Raw genomic sequence first — 12,678 nt, 5'->3', positions numbered from 1 at the left:
CATCAAAATAGAATTTTTAGGCCACATTGCAAGTTGGGACGAATTTTGCCGCTGGAGACCTCTTTTTTGGGCCTCTTTTACCCGTACTATAACCAAAAACTAAGGGTATTGCCTGTCTCTTTTGGCTTCGACGTTTTTCCCGTTTTTGCCGTGGCCGCTCTGAGTGAGGAAGGAGCCCACAACCAGTCTGAGGAGGCGGTTGATGGATTGTGGGTGTCAACGGAAGGGATTCTCTTTTGTCCTCATTGGCATATACACTACAACATTATCGATACTATTTACATTATACACAACATGTTCTTGGTTAAAATCAAGAGATAAAAAATCACTATGGGTATCATGTCCTATGAGGCCTGATTCCCGGGGTGCAGGCCAGGATTCTAGTTTTTTTGTTTTTTTTGCACTAGTATTACCGTTCTTATCATTTGCATAAGTTGGTTTGGGTTTCTGCTGAAAGGAGCGGAACCTCGCCATCTTACGCTCTTCCACTGAACGGTCCGGGGCCAGAGTGACTTTACGGTATTCAGGTACTCGATTCTTTCTCAGAGTTGGCGCCTCTTTAAGTATTACTTGCCGACTTTCAGCGCTGTCTAAACAGATAAGAATTGGTTGGTCTATCTTCTCCGTCCCTCTCCCAAACCGAGTACAAGTCTTCACAGAGAAGGAAAAATTCTCATCCAATTCGAGATTCTTACGTAACCACTTTACGGCTCCATCAGGCGTATCTAAATCATCAAATATTGCACCAAAGGCCATTAAATTCTGGGCTGGGGCCTTTTCTATCATCTGGATTTCCAAAGAGTGATCTAACCCTTCTTTAAACTCGCCTGTTTTTGACTTAAGCATTTCGATTTGACCAGATAGATCCTTGACTGTTTTCCATACTTTTTCGGTCTCCACCTATTTGGCGTTCTGAATTGAGGTTTGAATTAAGTTGTAATATTGCATTTTGTACTTCCTCAACCTGTGTTTTAAGCTCGGTAGTGTTTTTCTCTTGGGTTGATTGCCTCTGCTCAATTTCTTCACATCGCTTTCTGTTTGCATGATCTCTGTGATCTAATTCTATTAAGAATGCGCTTTGCATCAATGCCAAATGTATAAATAAATAAATTCTTGTTTATACTCAGGGAGAATGAATATGTCGAGACTATCGACGGACACGTTAAGGCCCTAACCCCGGAAAAAAGGAGGTCTTTTTTGCGTCCTTGCAGCAGCGTTAATCGCGTCGAAAAACGTAATTTTTAAGAACCAATAAGATTGCAGTATTATTTGACTTTATTAAAGCAGAGGAGCATACCGGGGGCCCCAACGGGGGGAATTGGAGAAATGCTTAAAATAATCTCGACATATGCATTCTCCCTGAGTATAAAAAAATACATTCTTGATATAAATAAATTCATTCTCCCCGAGTATAAAAAATTACATTCTTGATATAAATAAATTCATTCTCCCTGAGTATAAAAAAATTCATTCTTCATATAAATAAATACATTCTTGATATAAATAAATACATTCTTGATATAAATAAATACATTCTTGATATAAATAAATAAATTCTTGATATAAATAAATACATTCTTGATATAAATAAATACATTCTTGATATAAATAAATACATTCTTGATATAAATAAATACATTCTTGATATAAATAAATACATTCTTGATGTAAATAAATACATTCTTGATGTAAATAAATACATTCTTGATGTAAATAAATACATTCTTGATGTAAATAAATACATTCTTGATATAAATAAATACATTCTTGATATAAATAAATACATTCTTGATATAAATAAATACATTCTTGATATAAATAAATACATTCTTGATATAAATAAATACATTCTTGATATAAATAAATACATTCTTGATATAAATAAATACATTCTTGATATAAATAAATACATTCTTGATATAAATAAATACATTCTTGATATAAATAAATACATTCTTGATATAAATAAATACATTCTTGATATAAATAAATACATTCTTGATATAAATAAATACATTCTTGATATAAATAAATACATTCTTGATATAAATAAATACATTCTTGATAATAATACAAATATTAATAGTAATGTTAATAACAAAAAAAAAACAGATTTTAAGTTTTAATAAATATGGTTCTGCAAAACGTGAGTTCCATTAAATTTATTTTAAATTCTTATTTTCTGGTGTTCAATTCATAATTAAACATCTCGAGATCTAGAAACATTACTTTGGGATTTTAACATTTTTAGGTAAATCACGTGCAGGGAATTCGAAAATGTTTAGTGAACAACAAATGTTTCACGAAAAATTCATTTGAGCGATAAGGTCTTTTGGTAGTAGTGTGTTCGTAATTTTTGGAATCATTATTTGCGAGTTTCATCGAATTTTGTAACAAAACGCTAGATGAAACTGATGAATCGAAGCTAATTTCTCAGGGTCTTGGTTTCACTGGAGCATTTTGATAAACCTTAGTACTCAACCACAGTTCTTTTGCCTTTTCCCACTTATCTAATTCACCAACAAGAGATATTTTCGTATCATCACGTTTCCGGTTTTTTATTTGAATTAAACTCGTTCATTATAATTAAATAAATATTAAAATACTAGAACCAAAACCACGTCCACGAAGGCCCAAATATCTTAGATCGCGTATGAATACCTGTCACTAGTCTCTCTCGGGTCGCTCCTCACTATTTTCAAAACATCTCCGTCAGAGCCAAATTCCTCAAGCGGGGAAAAAAGAAAATAAAGCAGGGTCCGGATTTTTTTGGAGATACTACGTCACTAGACGATTTCAAAACCCCACTTTCCAGCTCCTTTAACGTTGAGTCGAATGAGACACGCCGCGGATCGCTGGGACTAATAGTTTCCGAGCTATAACGAAACATGTGCGAACCATAAATGGTGTTTTTTTTTTTTTAAGTTTGAAAATATTCATTTAAACCACCCCCGTGTTTACAAGTTTCTCCCCGGACGACCACAATGTATTCATCTTACATACTACTAAGTGCTGAATCGAATGAGACCAACCGCAGCGCCGTGGAATGAATAGATAACGAGTGATGACGGAATTTACATCAGATAATTGACATTTAATCCTCAAACATGTTCTGAAAATGTGTTTTTTCTTTTTTTAAGTTAATTTTTAACATCATTGTTGTGTGTTTGCTACAAGAAATGATGAAGATATGTTTAAAAACAGGTACAATCGAACACATTTTTGCATCAGACAATACAACTAAATAGAATGAATGAATAATAATAATAATAAATAATATATCTGAAATTTCTATGGCATTTTTTGGGGCAATAAAAAATTCAAGTAGAAACTTTAAAGCGAAGATGGCGCGACTAAAGAATATCAATATGAGGTCTTGCAACGTCACACATGCTTTTGGTAGTAAACATTAATCGAATACAATGATGTTTAAAAATAAATTATTAATAAATTAAAAAAAAGAAAAAACATTTTCCGAACCTGTTTGAGGATTAAATGTCAATTATCTAATGTAAATTCCGTCATCACTCTTTATCTATTCATTTCACGGCGCTCCGGTTGGTCTCATTCGATTCAGCACTTAGTAGTATGAGGCTCTTTCCATGAGCGCACCCAGAGCGACCTTTCGGTGTCGACGCATCTGAACGGTCATGAAAATTACGCGACGCGATATCGCCGCCTGTTTTATTGTCGAATCGAACCCCCACTGATGAGTAGATCGCTCCATTTGTAGTGCTACTAACTGGCACTTTGAAGCATTTATCCTAATATCTTCTTTCTAGCTCAATGCGGTGGATTAAGTCAAACTCGACTTTCACCCAAACTAATTTGACTTACGCTTACGCCACAAATTTATACGTTCATATAAATGTAAATTTGACGATGAAATTAGTGAAGCAGTTTGGATATATAATTCAGATTGTACCTGATCATGTGAGAAAAAGATAACGGATTGATATGTTCAGATAGAAATTAGAAGCACTAGATTTACCAGTTGTTTTTCAATTCGGAAATAGGCACACCGAGTATAGAAGGAATAAGGAGAGAAACACCCAAAATGTAGTGAGAACGATGCGATGACCGTTTCCAAGAAACAAAAAGGAGCGATATTTTCTCCCCGGAACACCTCTTTTGTCGTGCCAAGAAGGTCGACCACTTTTATCGCACTAACCCGTTTCCATGTCCGTTCAGATGCGTCGACACCGAAAGGTCGCTCTGGGTGCGCTCATGGAAAGAGCCTCTATGTAAGATGAATACATTGTGGTCGTCCGGGGATAACTTTGTAGACACGGGTGGTGGTTTAAATTAATATTTTCGAACTTTTTGAAAAAAACACCATTTATGGTTCGCACATGTTTCGTTATAGCTCGGAAACTATTTATCCTACGGAATTACGCTTGGTCTCATTCGATTCGGCACAAACTAATACGTACGATCCGAAAGTATGGTTGGTCCTGGCCAAATGGTTGATATACCTTTTCAACATTTAGTGAAATTCCGAAAAAAAACCTTTGTTTAGTGTACTTTTGGTCATACCTCCGAAACTATTAGTTCCAACGATCCGCGGCGTGTCTCATTCGACTCAACGTTAAAACATACTACGGAAACGATACCCAACTTGACCGGATTGCTAAATTTAACATTTGGGGATTTTTTTTCATGTTAGAGAAAAAACCACAGTACAAATTCGGCCATAAATCGGAAACGGTTCATTCATGTGGTTGGTCGCATTCGACTCAGGGTGAAATGTACCATCGGGAACAACACCAAACACGGCTCAATTCAGTGAAAGCAAATTTAGGGGGCAACTGCCCCCTCCTGCCCCCCTTGCCCCCCCAAAAACTGTGTTGTCCACCCCGCATCGCTGCGGACTCATCGGATCCTTAAAGTAGACATCAAAATAGAATTTTTAGGCCACATTGCAAGTTGGGACGAATTTTGCCGCTGGAGACCTCTTTTTTGGGCCTCTTTTACCCGTACTATAACCAAAAACTAAGGGTATTGCCTGTCTCTTTTGGCTTCGACGTTTTTCCCGTTTTTGCCGTGGCCGCTCTGAGTGAGGAAGGAGCCCACAACCAGTCTGAGGAGGCGGTTGATGGATTGTGGGTGTCAACGGAAGGGATTCTCTTTTGTCCTCATTGGCATATACACTACAACATTATCGATACTATTTACATTATACACAACATGTTCTTGGTTAAAATCAAGAGATAAAAAATCACTATGGGTATCATGTCCTATGAGGCCTGATTCCCGGGGTGCAGGCCAGGATTCTAGTTTTTTTGTTTTTTTTGCACTAGTATTACCGTTCTTATCATTTGCATAAGTTGGTTTGGGTTTCTGCTGAAAGGAGCGGAACCTCGCCATCTTACGCTCTTCCACTGAACGGTCCGGGGCCAGAGTGACTTTACGGTATTCAGGTACTCGATTCTTTCTCAGAGTTGGCGCCTCTTTAAGTATTACTTGCCGACTTTCAGCGCTGTCTAAACAGATAAGAATTGGTTGGTCTATCTTCTCCGTCCCTCTCCCAAACCGAGTACAAGTCTTCACAGAGAAGGAAAAATTCTCATCCAATTCGAGATTCTTACGTAACCACTTTACGGCTCCATCAGGCGTATCTAAATCATCAAATATTGCACCAAAGGCCATTAAATTCTGGGCTGGGGCCTTTTCTATCATCTGGATTTCCAAAGAGTGATCTAACCCTTCTTTAAACTCGCCTGTTTTTGACTTAAGCATTTCGATTTGACCAGATAGATCCTTGACTGTTTTCCATACTTTTTCGGTCTCCACCTATTTGGCGTTCTGAATTGAGGTTTGAATTAAGTTGTAATATTGCATTTTGTACTTCCTCAACCTGTGTTTTAAGCTCGGTAGTGTTTTTCTCTTGGGTTGATTGCCTCTGCTCAATTTCTTCACATCGCTTTCTGTTTGCATGATCTCTGTGATCTAATTCTATTAAGAATGCGCTTTGCATCAATGCCAAATGTATAAATAAATAAATTCTTGTTTATACTCAGGGAGAATGAATATGTCGAGACTATCGACGGACACGTTAAGGCCCTAACCCCGGAAAAAAGGAGGTCTTTTTTGCGTCCTTGCAGCAGCGTTAATCGCGTCGAAAAACGTAATTTTTAAGAACCAATAAGATTGCAGTATTATTTGACTTTATTAAAGCAGAGGAGCATACCGGGGGCCCCAACGGGGGGAATTGGAGAAATGCTTAAAATAATCTCGACATATGCATTCTCCCTGAGTATAAAAAAATACATTCTTGATATAAATAAATTCATTCTCCCCGAGTATAAAAAATTACATTCTTGATATAAATAAATTCATTCTCCCTGAGTATAAAAAAATTCATTCTTCATATAAATAAATACATTCTTGATATAAATAAATACATTCTTGATATAAATAAATACATTCTTGATATAAATAAATAAATTCTTGATATAAATAAATACATTCTTGATATAAATAAATACATTCTTGATATAAATAAATACATTCTTGATATAAATAAATACATTCTTGATATAAATAAATACATTCTTGATGTAAATAAATACATTCTTGATGTAAATAAATACATTCTTGATGTAAATAAATACATTCTTGATGTAAATAAATACATTCTTGATATAAATAAATACATTCTTGATATAAATAAATACATTCTTGATATAAATAAATACATTCTTGATATAAATAAATACATTCTTGATATAAATAAATACATTCTTGATATAAATAAATACATTCTTGATATAAATAAATACATTCTTGATATAAATAAATACATTCTTGATATAAATAAATACATTCTTGATATAAATAAATACATTCTTGATATAAATAAATACATTCTTGATATAAATAAATACATTCTTGATATAAATAAATACATTCTTGATATAAATAAATACATTCTTGATATAAATAAATACATTCTTGATAATAATACAAATATTAATAGTAATGTTAATAACAAAAAAAAAACAGATTTTAAGTTTTAATAAATATGGTTCTGCAAAACGTGAGTTCCATTAAATTTATTTTAAATTCTTATTTTCTGGTGTTCAATTCATAATTAAACATCTCGAGATCTAGAAACATTACTTTGGGATTTTAACATTTTTAGGTAAATCACGTGCAGGGAATTCGAAAATGACCATTATTTTTAAATTAAAAGTTCTGTTAAAGCCAAAGGTCAAAGGTCAAAATGTTTGACCTTTAATACTGACCATTAAAATTGACCAAATATTTTTTTGGTTTAATGATGTAAAAAGAACGTTTCAATAACTTGAAAATGGCGTAGGAAATTTGAAAATCGGTTGAAAACTCGTCATTTTATATCTCACTCAACGTTTAGGGTCACGGTCATTTTGAAACATTTCGACCTGCCTTATCTCCGAAACCGCTGATCCAATTTAAATAATAACCGAGAATTCATTTTTTACGGTATTTAAAACCCCCTATACAAAATTTGAACCAAATCGGTTGAGGTAGGATTGACATACTGTGACCATTTGTCATGGAATTACTCGATGAATAAAAATATCGGGTGTCGCATTCTATCTAGTTTATAGGTTTAAAGGTTTTTACCTCTCCGAGGGGACAAAGTCCCCTAGGAGGGGTTATACAACGACCGTGTCTGTCTGTGGGTCTGTGGGTCTGTCAGGCCTGCGAACGCGTTCGCATTTTCGGTGCAAAGTGTAATCACTGCGTACGCAGTTTCTCGAGACCTCTGCGTACGCAGTTTCTCAAAGGGTTGGCAAAACCACCGTGTGACGGTGAGCGTTAACGGATGCATTTGCGGTTTGGTTTGGATGATGTTTTTTCGCTCACCATCGTGACGGTTTGGTGTATTACGCTTTTGTAATGTTTATGCGTAGGTTGTGAGTGTTGAATTTGTTGTGTTTGTGTTCTGATGGTTGTGCATGTTGAGTCTGTTGTGTTTATATGGGCGTTTTCTCTCCAACTTCTTCTTAATGACTTTGGGACGGACCGAGTGCTGAGTGTAATGCTACCTCTCAACGTCCAATGGCAGGGTTTCCACCAGTTGTACACGGTATTCGTCTTAGTATCAATTTGCGATCGCATCGGGCGGGATTTGAACCCGAGACCTCCTGATTGACAGGCGGACGTTCTACCACAGAACCACCGACACTTGTTACGCCTTATTGAAAATTAGACCTTCAGCTTTATCGGAAGCGTATTTAATAGAGTACGAAATTTTGGTTTAATTGAAATAGAATTGAAATTGAAATTATTGCATCGAAGAAATTCTAATTTAGCGTTTCTCTATTGATTAAAAACAAATGCGCCACCCAGGTTTCGAACCCAGACCATTCGGCTTGGCAGTCGAGCGCTCTACCACAGAACCACCGATAGCTGCTTAGACTCACTGAAATTAAGACAGGCATCGTAAGCATAATAGGTAATAAAGTCTTTTTTTATTAATGAATTTATGAAGGCCTAATCTGGTATTTTTTAAAGGTTAAATCTTGTTTTAGCGCAGTCAGCCGAGATTAGAGGGTTAAAGGGTAGACCCTGTGGGTGGTCCACTTTCTTAACGACCTATATATAGTTCTGTTAATTCAAAGGAGATAATTTAACGTTAATTGCTTTAAGAGCTGGCGGTTAGTCAAGTGGCTCTCTGTGCTTTGTTGATGGTAAGGTTTTTGCTTCTTGTAAATACATTTGGTGTGGATATTTGGATATCTACGATTTCTAACGCAGTCAATGATTTCTTGGGTGTGCGAGTCATTATATGATATTGGAAATTGGACGGCATTGGTCTTTTTCATGTGGTATGTGTCACAACGTCAACAGGAAGTGAACGAGTCGTCCACTACCAGATATCTACGGTATCTTCATCAAGGGCGAGTGTTGAAATAAAATGAGCGTTAAAGATGCGGCAAGTATTTCGTAAGCGAGTAATTCCAAAAAGCCTCTGTAGATATTTCTTTCATTAAAATTTGCTTCGTATTATATTTAACTGATAAACTTGTTCTGTAAAAGGGTTTAATTCAATTGTGCATTGTTATAGTACGTCTAACTTACTGTTGTAACTACTTAACTTATGATATTCTGAATAAATTAAAATTGGTCGTTTCGTCTCAATTATTTTAATTATAATTAAAATTTTATACCGGGCGGGATAGAAATGGGTTAATATTTTTAACAAATAACTCTAAATTGCGGAGATATATCTTTAAAGGTTATCTCGAGAAATTAATACCACTAGGGACAATTCTTCCGAGGAGAGGTATATTTTGGCTTGCCAACTTGTTATTGAAGCTGTCATTAAGACACCCTTTTGAAACAGAGCGGCTCTACATAAGTGAGCTCAGCTATGCAAGATGGCGGCCAATTCAAAATGGCGGCGCACGGCTACATCACAAAGGTAATATCTCGGCCGCTATTACACCTATTACGTCGTTCCACACATCATTCGATAGGCAACCTGGCGGCCTTAACTTAATGTTTTGTGACAATTTTTGATAGCTTGCGCCATCTAGCGGGAAAAAGTAAAAAACAGATTTTTCTTCCGTTTAAATCGACCTATTGGTCAATTTATTTTAAAGATATTGATAGGTTTAATTTTTTATGTCCACCTGTTGAATTACCCAGTTTAATATCTATTTTATAATTACAACTACATTATTGTACCCCTTCCAGAATTGACGCTACACCTGAAAAGGGTTAGGGGGGCGCGAAATAAAATTGCGATTTTCATACGGTTGGCTTGACCACAAAAAAAACCTATGTTATTTTCTGGGAGAGGCTTATTTGAGATGACTTGAAACATCAGGTGTCGTGATCTACAGGGCCGGCTTGTCCTCCCCCAAGGCGCCCCCCGCCGCCTTCTGAGCTCGGCCCTGCTGCGCCGGTTCCCCACCTCCAACCGGAGCCGGGGCACCAGTTTACCTCACTGCCGGTGATCTCTCGGCCTTGATTGCCGCCCTGATTAGGAAAGTGGTGGAGATATGTGAAGCCTTTCACGGTAAGCCTGCCAAACAGGACGCCCTAAAGAGACTCACGGATTCTTTCATGCAAAATCTTGTAGCGGCCCAAGCCACCCTCCAGAAGACCGTCGATTTTACAGTATCTATCCCCCCAGCTAGCATCATTCAATGGAACGTTCACGGTATTCGTACTCGGCTCATTATCGACATTCTCGGCGACTTCAGCCCATCTATTTTAGCTCTTCAGGAAACTTTTCTCTCTCCAACGGACGTATGTAACTTTCACTTTGGTCTTTATGAAATATTTCGCGCCGATCGCAATTGCCCCCCCAACTCGAACTCCGGGGAGCGAGGAGGTCTGGCCACTCTGATAGCCAAAACTATCCCAGCGATCCGTCTCCCTTCCCCAGTTTGTGCGGGCGTCGAGACGTTGGTGGTGAAGATTCATCTCCCGCTGGGCTGGCTCACGCTTTTCAACATCTACGACCCTCGGGGCACCGCCCCCAAAGAATTTTTCGACCAACTCCTTACCGGACTTGACCCGCCGTTCATCATCCTTCGTGACTTCAACGCACACAATTTCCTCTGGGGTGGCCGCCACACCGACGCACAAGGACGCCTCATTCAGACTTGGCTGGAGGACCACGACAACATGGTACTCCTCAATACGGGGGAAGCAACCCGTCACCCTACCCACGGCTCTGAGAGCGCGCTTGACGTCACCTTCGCTAGCGTCGACCTGGCCGCAGGTCTCCCATGGCGTGTCTTGCAGAGAGGAACAAGCGATCACCTACCTATTCTCATAGGGGAAGCGTCTCACGATGCCCACAAGGAAGAGAGTGCCCCTCACTGGCGTTACGCGGAAGCGGACTGGAAGCATTTTCGCATTGTCCTTGATAATGCTCTAGGCGAAGAACACCTTACAGTCTCCTCCGCGGAATCCCTTCTCTTCAACTCGGCGAAGGCGTCGATTCCTCTCACCAGCGGCCACAGGAGGTATACGCCTCGCCAGCCGCCTTGGTGGGATACCCACTGCTCGGCGAAGGCTACTGTCGTCACTGCGGCGCGGCGCAGAGCCCAGCGCTCGGGCCTCTCTGCGGACATGGTTCTTTATAAGCGGGAAAGGGCGATCTTCAAGAAACTGGTCAGGGAGACGAAGAAGACCAGCTGGCGGGCATTCTGCGATCGGCTCCATGCTCATACGCCACTGCCGCAAATCTGGTCCCAGGTCAGATGGTTCAAGACTGGCGCACTCGCACCGAAGCTTCTCACGCTGCAGAAGGGGGTGGTTCTTTTCACAGACCAAAGGGAAGTTGCAGAGTGCCTAGCGTCCAAAGCTGCGGAGAATATTCACCCTCCCCCAGAACTCTCGCCGGCTCAAGCGTACGTCCCAGAGACTTCTCTTGCACGTCCACCGGCCAGGTACAACACGCCCATCTCGGCGCCGGAACTCAACGGCGTCATCTCCGGCCTTCACAACACGGCCCCTGGCGCCGATAACATCTCGAACCTAATCATTAAAAACACCACCCCAGCGTTTCGCGCAGCTCTTCTCAGGCTCTACAACCATCTCTGGGCCGATGGCATCATGCCCTCGCGGTGGAAACATGCGATTCTTCATCCCATACTCAAGCCGGGCAAACCATGCAGAGACTCCACTTCCTACAGGGACATCTCCCTCCTTCCAAACCTTGGCAAAATTTACGAGCGGCTTGTTCTTGGCCGTCTTACTTGGTTTCTGCAGGTGAATCGCGTGCTTCCGCCGGAGCAATCCGGCTTGCGCAAAGGGCGTCGGGCAACCGATAACTCCCTCCGGCTTGTTACCGCTGCTCAAGGGGCCCTGGCGACTAATCAACACTGTTTGGCAGTTTTCCTCGACTTAAAAGACGCCTTTGGAAGTGTCCACCATCAGGCGCTACTCTATAAGCTACAACGCCGGGGCCTTGAGGGAAACCTCCTCCGCTGGGTGGAGAGCTTTTTGGACGGCCGTACCTTCCGAGTCCGAGTTAATGGCAAACTCTCAAAGCCGTACTCAGTTACCCGCGGCGTGCCGCAGGTTAGTGCAATCAGCCCAATCTTATTCTGCGTCATGCTCGACGACATTCCCGAGCTGTGTCCGAGGCCGGTTGACCAAGGGGTACATGCGGATGACATCAGCACGTGGATTTGCGGTCCAAACCTCAGCCGCCTCTTCCCGGCGATGCAGCTTGCTCTCGATAATATCTCGAGCTATGGAATCACCTGGGGTCTAAATTTCCAACCGCTGAAATGCCAATTCATGATCATCACCAAATAAAAGCAGATCCAGGCCGGCTTTCACCTCACGCTCGGGCGCACTGCCCTTTCTCGGGTCTTCGCCTTCTCTACACGCATCTCCTTCGCTCTCGGCTGGACTACACTAGTTCTCTCTACGCCTCGGCCACAGCTACCACGCTCGGCAAACTCGACAAGGTCCAAAATGCCGCTCTCAGAGTCATCCTAGGAGTTCCACAGTCCACTCCCATCCGGCTCATGGAATCCGAAGCAGCCATTCCTCCTTTGCGTTTTCGGAGAGACCTTCTTGATCTCTTTAACATCGCTCCATGCGGAGCGTCTGACACACCCGATTTCTATCCTTCCCTATTGCGATCTACCCTACCTTCTCTGGAACTCATCGAGGACCGTTTCCCACCGGGCCGACTTCCTTTCCCTCTTCGAGCGTGGC

The sequence above is a fragment of the Leiobunum rupestre genome, chromosome 6 (genome assembly GCF_980474605.1).
Source record: "Leiobunum rupestre chromosome 6, qqLeiRupe1.1.hap1, whole genome shotgun sequence".
NCBI lineage: Eukaryota > Metazoa > Arthropoda > Arachnida > Opiliones > Sclerosomatidae > Leiobunum > Leiobunum rupestre.
Note: the sequence above shows the minus strand (reverse complement) of the source record.